We start from the raw sequence: 14,095 nt of genomic DNA on the forward strand, positions 1-14,095 counted from the left end.
TCATCTGATTCAAGCACACAATCCCATTCATTTCAATGGGCCATTTTAAATTTAAGTTGAATTTTGAAAAAGCGAAATCTCCTTGATATCAAGTGTCTTTATGAACCACTTTAATTTGAAATGTGTACCGGTACACAACTGTTTTACATAGTACTGTTACACAACTGTCTTAACCCTTGTGCTACCCTAGGCACTTTAACATTGGGAGTTGGGTCATCAAGACCCACTAGACAGTGCTCTGAACCTTTGTTCTTCAATGATTTGTGATCTTCACTGGTGTCCATGGATTACATGAAATCTTTCCACCTTTATCCACCTTTGTCATGGTAGGGAGAACACGTTAATGGAAGGGGGGGGGGAGGTCATCTAAGATAGCACAAGGGTTAAATAGTACTGGTACACAACTATCCTTATTTGTACTTGTACACAACTGTCCTAAATAGTACTTGTACACAACTGTCTTAAATTATACTGGTACACAACTGTCTTAAATCGTAGTGAACGATTAAAATAAACTATTGCTCTTCCTGAGTTTACGGGACCAAAACACATAGAAGAACAGCTATAAAAAATACATGTTTTCTTTAAAAGGCTGAAGATGTTTTATATTTATGAAACAGACAGAAAGCCAGTAGCATGTTTGAATTCCTATCAAGACTTTAACAGGAAGACAAAAGCAGGGAAGAGAGCAGCGTCCCTTTGATCCAGGACTACACCTTTTCAGAGAGCGTGATGGACAGACAGCGGGGAGAACGTCTCTCTTATAACACGTCCAAAAAACTGTGCAGCAGAAGAACCGTCCGCTTTTTTCCTTGGAGGTTGCAGCTCAAAGACGTGGCTGTTTGCTGCATCACTGAAGGATGATGTGATGGTGTCAGGAAGACTTGTGATTAAAAAACAAAGCCTGAAAGAAAACGAGGTAAAGAAGAAAATGATGCATTCATTGAAAATAACATCCGTCTCTGCTGAGATTCCAGGCCCTCTTGGGATGTTTCTGCCACAGAAAGACGTTTTTGCAGTGATTTCTTATTTGACCAGAGTTTTGTTGTCTGAGCTTGGAGTCGTTTTGCTTTTAAAGACAGAAACTATTGGCTGAAATAGACATAAACATTTAGGTTAGACCTCAACAGATTCAATTTATCTCCTTGAAATTTCCAAAGTGCTTTTACGAGATTTCAAATGGGCCATCTTGGAGCTGTTTAGTTTAAGAAAAAGGAAATAATCAGACAATCGTCTGGGGAATTAGAGCTAGAACATGCCTTATATAGCTTAGATTGCAACTATTCATCTTCTGGCTGCTCATCTATTGAACATTTAAACCTTTCTGCAGCTTTTTCTCTTGTTGGAAATTACTTTTTCATTCCACCCAAAAGCCAGATCTTCCAGGAGATAATAACCTGGAGCGGCCGTTCAGATGGAAGTGGAGCTGATAATGACCACTGTCACGGTCTGTCAGCAAGTGCAGCCAACAGCTGTGTGTCAGCGTGCCCAGACACAGGTGAGACCTGCAGGAAACTGCAGATGTAGTGCAAGCACAATGACCAACTCATGGGCTGCATGACTCACCATCAGGATTGGGGAGATACATACAGCGGCCAAGAGGTGCAAGACACGCTTACATTTAAGATACTACAACAACAAATCCCAGTACAAATGAACAAATGCTGAAACACAACAGCAAATCATGAAACTAATTACAGAGTCCTGAAACACAAAAGCAAATCCAGGTGCAAACCACCAAATACCGAATCACAAAAAACAACCCTGTTACAATTGACCAAATCCAGAAACACAATAATGAAAGCGGAGACACGGCTTCTAACATAAAAGGACATAATATAAAACCAATCGTGTATGATTTTATAAAGTTATTTATTACTGTTTTTTATGTCTATGAAGACTCTCATTCATCCAGGTTGATTCCATCATAGTAGTAGGTTTAGGGGATGTCATCTGGACTTAGTTTTTAAAGTTAGAAGACGTTTCACCTCTTATCCAAGAGGCTTTGTCAATTCTGAATTAGCTGGTAAAAGAGCTGGTTTATATGTGCTCATAGGGATGGTCAGACCTGAAACTGGATGATATTGTTTACTTAGACTACATGGTTTTGAGTCGTTATGAGTTCTTTGTCCTCAGCTGGGGTTGGGGAGACAGGGACTCCCTCCCCAAACTGGTCATCTCTTTCAGCTGTTGACGACCCAGGGTGGAACTGGTTTGGTTTGTTTGGGTTTCAGAACACTGCCGTAGATGGATGGAAGAACAAACCTGAGACTACGATTCACTCAACATTCATTTCACTCCTCGCTCAAACCATTCTTTCTCTCTGGCTAGAATTCGGACGTCACTGTCCTCGAACGAGTGGTTTTTGGACTTCGGGTGGAGGTGCACTGCAGACTCAGGTCCACTAGGGTTGGCTCTGCGATGTTGGTAAAGCCGTTTGTGTAGAGGTTGTTTGGTTTCTCCTAAATACTGTTCCTTGCAGTTCTCTTTGCAGTGGATAGAGTACACAACATTACTCTGTTTGTAGCTAGGAATTTTATCCTTTGGATGAACCAGTTACTGTCTGAGAGTATAAACTGGTTTGAGATTAACTGGGATGTTATGTTGTCTGAAAATCCTTTTTAGTTTTTCAGACAGGCCTATGATATTAGGAATTGAAATACTGTTCCCTTTCGTCTCTTGTTCCCTCCTGGCTTGTTTTCTTGTATGTTGGGATCTGGTGAAAGCCCAGTTGGGATATCCACAGGTTCGGAGGGCTTGACGGCTATGTTGCTCTTCTTTCTTCTTTCCGTCAGAGCTTGTGGGCACCTCCTGGGCTCTGTGTTGTAATGTCCTGATCACGCCTAGTTTGTGCTGTATGAGTAGGCTTCCTGTACACTTCAACCTGGAGCTGTATGTCATCTCCAATGATCACTGCACAGTCTAGAAAGGCTAGGGTGTTCTCCTTTGTGTCTTCCGTGTTGAACTTCATGTTCTTGTCTACTGCGTTGATATGATCCGTGAAAGCCTCCACTTCCTGGATTTTGATCTTGACCCAAGTGTCGTCCACATATCTGAACCAGTGGCTTGGAGTAGTACCTGGGAAAGAGTCCAGGGCTCTTCTCACGACTTCTTCACGACTTCTTCCATGTAAAAATTGGCCACAATGGGCGAGATTGGAGAGCCCATAGCACAGCCGTGCCTCTGCCTGTAGAAGTTTCCCCTGAATTGGAAATATGTGGAGTTGAGGCACACTTTCAGCAGTTCGCAGATGTGGTCAGTTGTCAGATTTGTTCTGTCTTGTAACTTAGAGTCCTGCAGTAATCTCTTCCTCACTGAAATCACTGCCTCTGTGGTGGGAATGCAGGTGAGGAGGGAAGTTACATCATAAGACACAATCGTCTCGTCAGAATCCAGCTTTGTTGTTATCTTAAATGTAAAGGTGTTTTCCACCTCTCGGCCACCGTAGTTACATTTACAAAGAACTTCCAATCTGCTCTGCTAGTTTTATTCTTGCTTTATTTGTTTAAAATGCAAGAAATTTACTTTTTTAAAATAAAGTATTAAAGAATTTGAAGTCATGCCTATGCCATCTCTCCTCTGATGTGGAAGGAGGACACAGACAGCTCCAACTTTGGGAAGAAATGACGTCATGAACTTTATCACCCAATGTCAATCATGTCCCAGTAGCCAATGGGCTCAAAGTCCCACTCCCCCAAAACAAAGTCTAAAAAGATAAATGATAAAGGACTCAAGGCAAAAAATAGAGAAAACAAAAATGGAACAGCATCACTTTTTTCATGTAGTAACAGTTTTAGGTTTATCGTTTTTTCTCTTAATATTTTTCAACGTTTCTTTTAAGTTTGCAACTTGTAAATTTTGAGCTTACGATGTGTACTCTTAAGCTGACAATGTGTACTTTGAGTTGAGAATGCATACTTTTAAGTTTATATTGTGTACTTTTGAGTTTATAAGGTGTACTTTCAAAATTACAATAAGTACTTTTTAAACTATATTGTGTACTTTTAAGTTTACCGTGTGCACTTTCAAGTTCACAATGTGAACTTTCAAGTTTACAATGTGAATTTTCAAGTTTACAACATATACTGTCAAGTTTACAATGTGTACTTTCGAGTTTACAACGTCTACTTTCAAGTTTACAACGTGTACTTTTACGTTTACAATGTGTACTTTCAAGTTTACAATGTGAACTTTCAAGTTTACAACATGTATTGTCAAGTTTACAATGTGAACTTTCAAGTTTACAATGTCTACCGTCAAGTTTACAATGTGTACTTTCAAGTTTTCAACTTGTAGTTTAAGGTTTACAATGTGTCCTTTCAAGTTTTCAATATGTACTTTTAAGTTTACAACGTGTACTTTTAAGTTCACAACGTGTACTTTTAAATTTACAGTGTTCATTTTCAAGTTCGCAATGTGAACTTTCAAGTTTACAACATGTATTTTTGAGTTCACGTTCAATTCAATTCAATTCAATTTTATTTGTATAGCCCAAAATCACAACAGTCGTGTTGTGCACACGGTAGTGTACACGGTAACGTTGTGTACCATTGTACCATTGTGTACCATTGACTTAACAATTTGTACTTTCAAGTATATAAGTTGTACTTTTTAGTCTATATTCTGTACTTTTACATTAACAATGTGTGTCTAACCCTTGTCCTATCCTAGGCACTTTAACATTGGGAGTTGGGTCATCTAGACCCACTAGACAGTGCTCTGAACCTTTTTTCTTCAATGATTTGTGATCTTCACTGGTGTCCATGGATTACATGAAATCTTTCCACCTTTATCCACCTTTGTCATGGTAGGGAGAATACGTCAATGTAAGGGGAGGTCATCTAAGATAGCACAAGGGTCAAGCCGATCCTGATTTGACCCCGTATTTTTAGCTCGTCAGCTGGTTCTGGTTGAAGTCTTCAGTGTCTTCAGCCACACCAGTGAGAAGCTCTAATTTACAGCCTGAACTCACTCTGTCTCTGTTAGATTGTCTCAGTATTTCCCTAAGATAGATGAACCTGTTTCTCTCTGACTCTGGTAACCTGTCTTTTTTCAGATCTACCTGTTTGAGCTCTGACCATGAATTTTTTTTTCATTTTATAGAAACTGTACACATCTGTTGAGGCTGAAGGTGACTGTGTTTTGTTCTTTTCTCACATATTTCAATGGTTTCATACATTTAAAAAGTGAATCTCCTTCACTCTATTTAATTAGCAACTCTCCTTCTGTTCCTTCTAAATGTTTCCCAGCTTGCTCCAATACTAAGATCTCAAACTTATTTCAGAACGAGCTTCATTGAAGAATTTATGACTTCATACTCGCTCAAAGACAAAAGGAGATCACAGCTGCACAGCATCACTATCTGTGCTAAAATCAGCCGTAGCATCAGTCGGTCCTAAGCTTGCTTTGTTACCAAAGTCTTTTCATACACTTTAAAGCTGCTATGACATCCAGCTTTAACCCTTAAACCTGCTTTTCTTTTGAAGTGTTTTAGACATTGTCTTTGTCCGTGCTAATTGGATATTCTCTCATGTGCTGGCAGCACAGGTACCCCCCGAACCCCAGCCTGACCTGCATCCCACACAGACGATCCACAGTCTGCCGGAGGGAGCCTTGAGGCTTTAGAGAAGATGAGCAGAGAAAAGACAGCTAACAGATGTTTGAAACTTACTCTTCCCTTTTAAACTGTGGCTTCACCTGTACGTCTTATTGTAACCTAATACAGCAGCTTTCCAAGGATTTATGTAGTTAAAAAGAAGATGCTTTCAATTGTTTTTGTAGTAAACCACTGCAAGTGCAATTAAAGTAATGGAAAGAGATGGGTTTTGCCCCTTTATTCTATGGTCATAAATACAACTGCCACCATGCAATAGGGACACACCGGCAGAATCTTCAAAATAAGCTGCCGTCCCTTAATTAAAAAATATATATATATTGTTTCTGTGGTCATGAATATAGACGGTGACCTTCAAGCATCAGTCTGTCAGACGGGGATGATGTCACTACGAAATTGGACGGCCACAGGACGGTAGCAGCCGGATCGCCGGCCAACCACAGCTCTGATTGGAGAATATGTAAATGTGCGATCCGGGTCGGGGTCGGAGGGTAGTGCTCCACAGGGACAGGCTGGCCCCTAACATGCTTTATCTCCTACTGCACAGACAGACAGGGACAGTTCTGCAACCGCTGTGGGTGATGAGCAGGACGATGGTGGACAAGGTGTTGGTGACTCAACAGCAAGGCCGACCCGGACATGAAGGCAGCCAGCTCGGTTCATTAACTGTTGCTTGGTTCAGTGGGTGTGTTCATGTGTTTTGTCGATTGTGTTTATTTGGGTATGGTAATTCCAAGTTTTGTGAGGGTTGGGGTAACCTTAACCCTCTTAGGTGGGGGCAGTGTGGCGACCTGAGGGTCAGCCCCGCCTATGGCCACTAAGACTCATAAGGAATCTGAAATTCTGTACCATAAGGGGGAACGCCGTTAAGGGAAGTGACCCTCATGTTGTGCGCTGCTTGTGTGTTGTACTCTAAAAATGGGCTTTAATGCCAGAAAGGAGACTGCATGATCTGCTTGTCTGTCACACCCTCTCTGGGACTGTTCGGGTCATGCGTTGTATGGGGCGCAGACAGCTCTCCAACTCAGCCAGATAGTTGCTTGGCTCTTGCTCCCCCCGCTACAAGTGATGTTCCAGCTGGGTGGATACAATATTAAATCATTTTCTGTAGCTGTGGATTTGCGTGATTTCAACTTTTTAATGAAGAGGATCAATGTTTTATTCCACTTACATTAACGTATAATCCTATGTGGACAGAATCTTACTTGTGGTAAAAACAGCAGCTCCTACATTTCACACGAGTGAAGCTCACAAACGGAGACTTTGGGCGAATGTAGAATGCAGCAGCTCTGATTTGACGGGCTTTATCTGAATGGCTCCATCTCTTCGTAAAAGCTGGCTGATGCTTGGCTCCCCTCTGTCAAAGTCCTTTGGAGAAAATGCAAAACAAAATGTCTTTGAAAAGTCTGCACAGCGCAGAAACTTTGGACTTTCCCTGTGTCATCAGTTTGGCTCCCGCAGTGTCTGAAGAGGCTTTACTGAAATCAACCATCTTAAAGGCTGCTCTCCTTTTATTCATCTAAACAAACAACAGAGAAACAATCAAAACGTACACAATGGTTTTATTGTTTTCATTGCCTCCTACATGGACCCCTTCAGCCCCATAAAAAGTCTGTCAGCACCTTGAAAACCTCAGAGACAATTGTGGAGTGATCGCAGAAAGACAAACAAGAGTGGCAGAAAAAGGCCTACGGCATCGTAGTACAGGAAAATTCCTCTGAGGCCCTTCAAGTCAGAGCAAAAGCTTTATATCCGCCTATTTATTATGTTTATGATGGACTGAAAATGAGGATAAAACAAATATGGCTCCAAATAACTGCTGAATGTGAGCCCTTTAGACCCGACCTAAAAAATGGTGGTTTGGGTGTTTTTAACATACTTTTTGTAAGCATTTTCTCATGATGGAGTACATCAGAAAATTAAGATCAAAATTGCATTTCTGAGCATTTCTTTATTCAAATTGTTGTAAATCAGGGGCAGAAAGAAAATGCTGTTTGAATTAGATCATATTTGTAATTCAGAAAACTCGCTGGGCGGTCCAGAAGCTTCCTGGTTATGAATTTCAGGAAATAAGTCTATTTACACATTTTTCTGTCATTTGAACTGAAAGTCATTTGAACGGAGAGTCATTTGGCATGAAGCAGAGCAGTGTACGCTTAGTATAGTAGCCTATGTGGACACTGAAGACACATTTGAAAAAACTGAAATGTCAAAAATCCAATGTCCTTATCATCCAGTCAGCGATGTCCCATTGTATCTACCTTTTCTGGTTTCTTATTGCGTTTTGTTTTTTGACATTTCATTGGATTTTTTGTTACTTTTGTTCTCTGAAACATTTCATTTTAATTTTGTCCCATTATTTTACAATGTCTTTTTAATTACTTGTTTTGCTTTTCATTTTGTTATAGTGAACTGTAATGTGTTTTTGCATTGAGTGATTTGTTCTTGTGATTTCCATATCAGATGCCCCCCTTACCTGGGTCATGTGACTACATCTGTGGTTAGTCAAACGCATCAAAAACATGGCCCATCATTCCAAGGCCCCCTGGTGGGGGCTGATAATCAGAGGGTCATTTGGGGGTGCATGCCTCTCATACCTGGGGCCCCTGGTGGGGGCCCATATTCATGGATCCCTTCAAGGGTACATGACCTTCATAGCTAGGGCCTCCTGGTCATCTAGGGTGGGACCCAGAGACGCCAATCCGGGTGACACAACTGATCTTTGATGAACCCAACTATGAATGAAGTTCAGAACCGCTCTTAGTCCGACTCTTCTCCTAGGATCTGTCTACCATAGGAGACCCCACCAGGGGTATTAGCCCATGACAGCTTAGCTCCTAGGAGAACCTGAGCCCTCAAACCCCTCCACCACGGTAAGGTGGTGGTTCATGGAGGGGGAATTTTTTTAATTTATTTATTTATTTTATTTTTTTAAAGACTGAAAACTTATTTCTTTACATTTTAAAATTAAACTTCAAAGTTCTTTATTTACAATAAGTGAATGAACATTTTCTTTCTTTCAGATTCCTGGTTACTGAATTGGGGCTTCCAGATTTGTGAACGTGTGTTTTCTTAATTCTGAGTAATTACCCCTCATGGCTGAATTCAGCATTGTTTTAAGAGCTGAGTTTTTTAGCTATGGCAGCATTGACCTTGACCTTTAAATCACTTGTTCTAATTACAATTTTAACCACATCCTATAATTATAACAAAATCCTACAAATAAACCTAAATCCTACAAATTTAACTAAATCCTAATATTTTAACTAAATTTACATTTGTTCTAACAAATGTAACTAAATCCTACAATTTTTTTTGTTTAACTAACAAGACTAAGAATCGCTCTCGACCACACCTCTGCATGGACAAAATAGATTGCGCATGCAGGTTGCAAAGCGAGACAGTCCTCTTCTGAAGCGACTCTTCTTGCAGGGTTCTTTCCTTATTCCCAGGTGCTCCTTTACACAGACCATAACTACTTCAACAACCGAGTCAGGTGATGTCAAAGCAGCTTTAAGGAACTTTTCTGAGTTGCCAAACTTTTCCTGGAGGTCTGTGATTAGAACTGTCTTTATGTTGTTCAGAGTCTCAGGTACTACAAGGCTTTTGTAGATTTCAGATGCTTTTTTGGGTAGCACCTGGACTGACAGACTTTCAATTAAGGTCTTGATTTCAGCCGCCTCCTTAGAGTTCTTCTTTTTCTCTTTAAGGTGGTTTGATAAAATCATGACCAGGAAGCCTGTCAAAACCGTGTTGTTCCAAGTTTCATCTGTGGGTGATGACGCTTTGGCTGATTTAGAAGAGACAGGTTCTCCACTTGATGTATTCACTGTTGTCTTATCTTCATCAGACAAGAGGGATGGTTCATCACCTTCATCATCATCGTCATCATCAGATGAGAAGGATGATTCATCACTGTCATCATCATCTTCTCCATCAGATGATTCTTCTGAAGACTCTTCCTTGTTAGAGTCCTCTGCTGTCCGTGGCAGCTCATTAAAGAGGTCCTCAATGTCTGTCAGAACTTTTTTGACTTTATCACTTGAAGACAAGTCACTTGTTAGCTCTTCTGTTGTCCACAGCAACACCTCATGCATAAATTCTTTTACGGCGTCTCTGGTGTTGGACTGGAGAACCTTCACTGCCTCTGACTTGGACTCCTCAGTTTGGTCAAGATGATGTTCGTATTTTTTCATCATGTACTCAAACAGAGCCTTGTCCAAATTTTGTGACACCTGTGAGATTCCCTCTTTGCTTGAGACGGTTTCCATGTTCAGAAGATGTGGTTCTGTTTCTTGGATCACGTCAAGAAAGCTGAGCAGGTCATTTAGGATCAATTCCCAGTCCAGCAGTGCACAAGCTTCTCTTTGTTGGGCTTCCACTGTGTGCTCGGATTGTCCAGGTAATGTCCCAGGGGATTTGGATGCCTCCATCAAAAGGAACTTCTGGCATTTGAATTTGAATTCTTCGTTCAGGTATCTCAACATTTGGTCGAAGAGTTTCCTTGCAAATGCCGCAAAGCGTTCCTTTGGATCATCTGCTGGTGAGTGTGAGGCAAGAAAGTCTTTGACAAGGCCCATCACTACACTGACACAGGGCTGAGCCCTGGTGGAAGTCCTGGACTCTTCCTCCATGTCATTCATTATGGTAGTGGTGATCTCAATTGCCTGATCCACACACGCATCTTCTGAACAGTTGGTCCACTTTCTGAGGATCTTGATCACACCCTCCACAGCCTCACGAAAATCATTTTTTTTCTCCTGAGAGCTGTCTGGAAATGAGTAAACTGATTCCTCAGTGAAATCTGAGTCAGTTGAACTCCTGTGTGTCCAGTCCTTTGTGATCCTTACCCTCTGTAAAAAGCTGTGCAGAAGATTGCCAGTGTTTTTCACCATGAGACGAAGACGTTTAAGGTTTGACACACATCCAGAGACATAAAGAGACGCTGTTTGGGACATTTCCAGTGCTTTCTTCAATGCCTTGTTCACCTTTTGTTGAATTTCATGCTCAATCATTTCTGTCAGTTCCTTGGTCTTTCTACAAATTTTCGTTTTTAATCCAAGGACAAGAGCAATGCTTTTGGAGAGGCCATTTCCCAGCACGGTTTTTATGGATGGGAGCTTTTGACGGGGAGAAACTTTCTTCTGGACCATTGGAATCAGAACCTTCAGAACATCAGTTGCTGATGTGTGTATGATTTCTGTAACCAATTCAGCCAGAATGATTAAGGTTTCCCCATCAATGTGTCCCTCCTTCAGCAAAGCCCACTGCACAGAAGAGATCTTGTTTAGGTGTCTCTCCACAACTGGAACAAGGGCATTGACTCCAATAAGCACAGTTTTGCCTTTTATTTGGACCCTTTCTTGAAAAACCCCGTCCGCCTCGTCTTGTGAGGGATCAGGAGATTTGGGGGTTTCCAACTCGTGAACCTCGGAGGTTTCAACGGATGCCATTGTTGGGCTCTGTTGTTGTTGTGTTTTCTGTCTTTCCCCGGGTTTACTTGTGGGGCGTTTTTTCTCTGGATTCATTTCCTCTGATCTTCCCCGCTTGCGTACACTTCAACAGAGTTGAATTTACAGGGGGTCTATATGTAAACTTTTGTGTCATATCTTATGATGTCATATGATGTCTTATAATGTCTTATGATGTCTTGTGATTTCTTATGATGTCATACGATGTCATACGATGTCTTTTTTAAAGATCTCATGACATGGTTGCATGCACAACTGCATCATGATGTGACATAATGATGTCACGCATAATTGTGTGACATCATGCTTATCATTGTATGATGTCACAAAATCGCCCTCCTGGCCCGTTGTCAGAATTTCTCAATTTTCCGACTTCCAATTGACTACTATCTTAGATTCTGATCAAACTATAATATTAGGGGATTTTAATATTCATGTTGATGACCCCAGTGACTGTCTAGGAAATGCTTTTGCAGCTTTATTAGATGATGTTGGTTTCACCCAAAGTGTGAATGAACCCACTCACTGTCATAAGCACACACTGGACCTTGTTTTAACCCGTGGTATAGAGATCAGCCAGCTGAGTGTCCTTCCTCTTAACCCCATCATTTCTGATCATTTTCTGATTACCTTCCAGTTTACATTAGAACATCCTTCTGCCCCAGTGAATAAGAAACAGCCTAGAAGAACCTTATCTGACCGTTCTGTGTCTGAGTTTAAACTCACAGTTCAGCCAGTACTTAGTGATATTCTGAGAAAATACTCTGAGTCCAGCTCCCATAGCATCAGTCCCAGTATAAATGACCAATTTGTTAATGATGCCTCTCAAGCCCTTAGGAGTACACTCCATGTTGTTGCCCCCCTGCAACATAAGCTTGTTAGTCAAAACCGAATAGCACCGTGGATTTAACACTGAAACACGTTCTCTTAAACAAGTAACCTGTAAGTTGGAAAGAGAATGGCGCCGCAGATACAGCTGCAATATTAAGCACTGCAGCTGTATCTCATATACAAGCGGCTTTTACCCAAGCAAATTCATAGTGCTTTTATTTTGGTAACTTATAATATAAAAAGTGAACAGTCAACACTGTTTGATTTTTACAACAAATATATTTCAGTACAAGAAAAAGAAGATTGAATGAATGTGTCTTAACTAACGAGGTTCTAAAAGTAGGATTTAGGAAATAAAGTTCTGTTTGTTTCCAATATTGCTTAATGTAGCTTCTCCAGAACATTTAAACAGTTCAGAAGTCTGCACGGTGCTTCAAAAATAAAGGGGGGAAAAAAACACCAATTCTTTCCAGAAACAATAAAGTGATGATGATGAGGCAGCACGACAGGATGGAGGAGATGCTTTAATGTGGCTGAGATGCTTTATTTCCACGACAGTCTGCTCTGCAGCTGCAACTCCGTTTTTTCACACGTGGAAGTAACCACGGATATCAGCGTTCATCGCCTTTTTTCAGAGCGTTGTCCACATCCCTCTGATCCATCAGGTCTCTGAACTAGAATCTATTGCTGTGAAGTTCTGCAGAACTTTAGCCCGCTTTGCCGACAGCATTTTGGCTACGTGCATTAGCTGCTGTGCAGCTGCAGAACTTCACTTGTTCTTATCTGTGCTACAAAGAACCACAATCCACATTTTTATATGATACTGGCAGCAACAAGGCACAGAGTTTGGGTACGGAACCATCCAAAGTAAAAACTAAGTAGTTCATGTCTCATAACAACAGAACAAGCTGCTTCTCGCTGAGATCTTGTAGTTGTTTTGTGCGTGTAGAGCTGCTCAAAGAGGCTCCGTGTTCTCTGCTGCCAACTAGCGGCTGGAGGTTGAAGTGATAAAAACAAGAGTCAGACGCTGAAGGACGCTCAGAAATATTTAATCAAATATCGTCCTGACAGCATTTTGAATCGATACAAATATCTCCAAACAAAATATCATGAAATATCGGCGAATTGATTTTTCCGTATACCCATAGTTGAGACAAGTAATATTGGGCTAGATGAATAAAACTGAATTAAATTGAATTAAACCTCTTCTTTCTATTGTTTATTTTAGGAAATCCGTTTTAATTTTCTTCTCTGTCTTTAGTCTCCCTTCATGAACACCAGTGTTGTAAAGTTTGCCTGTTTGCCTTTTCCTTATTTACATCTGTCAAAGTGAGAAAAAGCAAACTGCCAAGCTGTCTCCATGTTTGACGGTTATGGATTACTTTCTTTTCATTTGGATCAGCCTGCGGACAGAAAACTTTGACTCGTACTCCTTAAGCAAACACCGGCACAGGTACAAGTACAGAATGTAAACGAGTCTCCTGACAAAAGGCTGATGCAGACGCAACAGGAAATCAGAGACTATCAGCAAAAAGTATTTGAAAAGCAGCTCAAAATTACTCTCAGAAATGTAAAGTGGGGCAAAAAACGTTTTTTAATTAAACTTTACCATTTTAGATGTAGTTCAAGCAGAAAATACTTTAAGAAGAAGCAACAAAAAGAGGAATTTGATGAATTTAGATGTTTAAATAAAAAAACCTAAATGTGAAAGCTTAGTGTTCATATTTGACGAGATTATTCAGTACTTTAACAAAGTGTTTGAAAAAGTTTGTATTTCTAAAATTCAATTTTTTACTGAAAGTTCTTCTGACCCTAGAGTCACTTTAATGATGGATTAAAGACCTGAGGAACTGAACGTGCTGCTAAGGTCACCGTCATCCAACAATGAACACCGTCACGCAAAGCTGCACAGATTTTAGCCAAACGGGTGGAGACACCTTTGATAACAAAGTCGTTCCGAATTTTCTGAACTTGATTAGGCCAATCAGAGGCTCCCATTTTCTTTTGTCCATCTCAAATTAATGTCGCCCCCCCCCCCCCCCCCCCCCCCCCCCAAAATAAATACATTTTTCAGAATGATAAAATGATTGAATTCTCTTCTGGAGATTTGTATGTATTTTCTCCCCAACTTCGTAAAAACCCAGGAGAGCACATTGGCAGGACTGTGTTCACCTTCAGC

General features: G+C 40.7%; 1 pseudogene; it reads right to left on the reverse strand.

Annotated features, from left to right (window-relative positions):
• Positions 1-2,289: 2,289 nt before the first annotated feature.
• Positions 2,290-10,257, reverse strand: LOC111948796 (uncharacterized; annotated as a pseudogene).
• Between the last annotated feature and the right edge of the window lie 3,838 nt (positions 10,258-14,095).

This window comes from Oryzias latipes, chromosome 15 (assembly GCF_053564925.1).
Source record: "Oryzias latipes strain Hd-rR chromosome 15, Olatipes_Hd-rR_3.1".
Classification (NCBI taxonomy): domain Eukaryota; kingdom Metazoa; phylum Chordata; class Actinopteri; order Beloniformes; family Adrianichthyidae; genus Oryzias; species Oryzias latipes.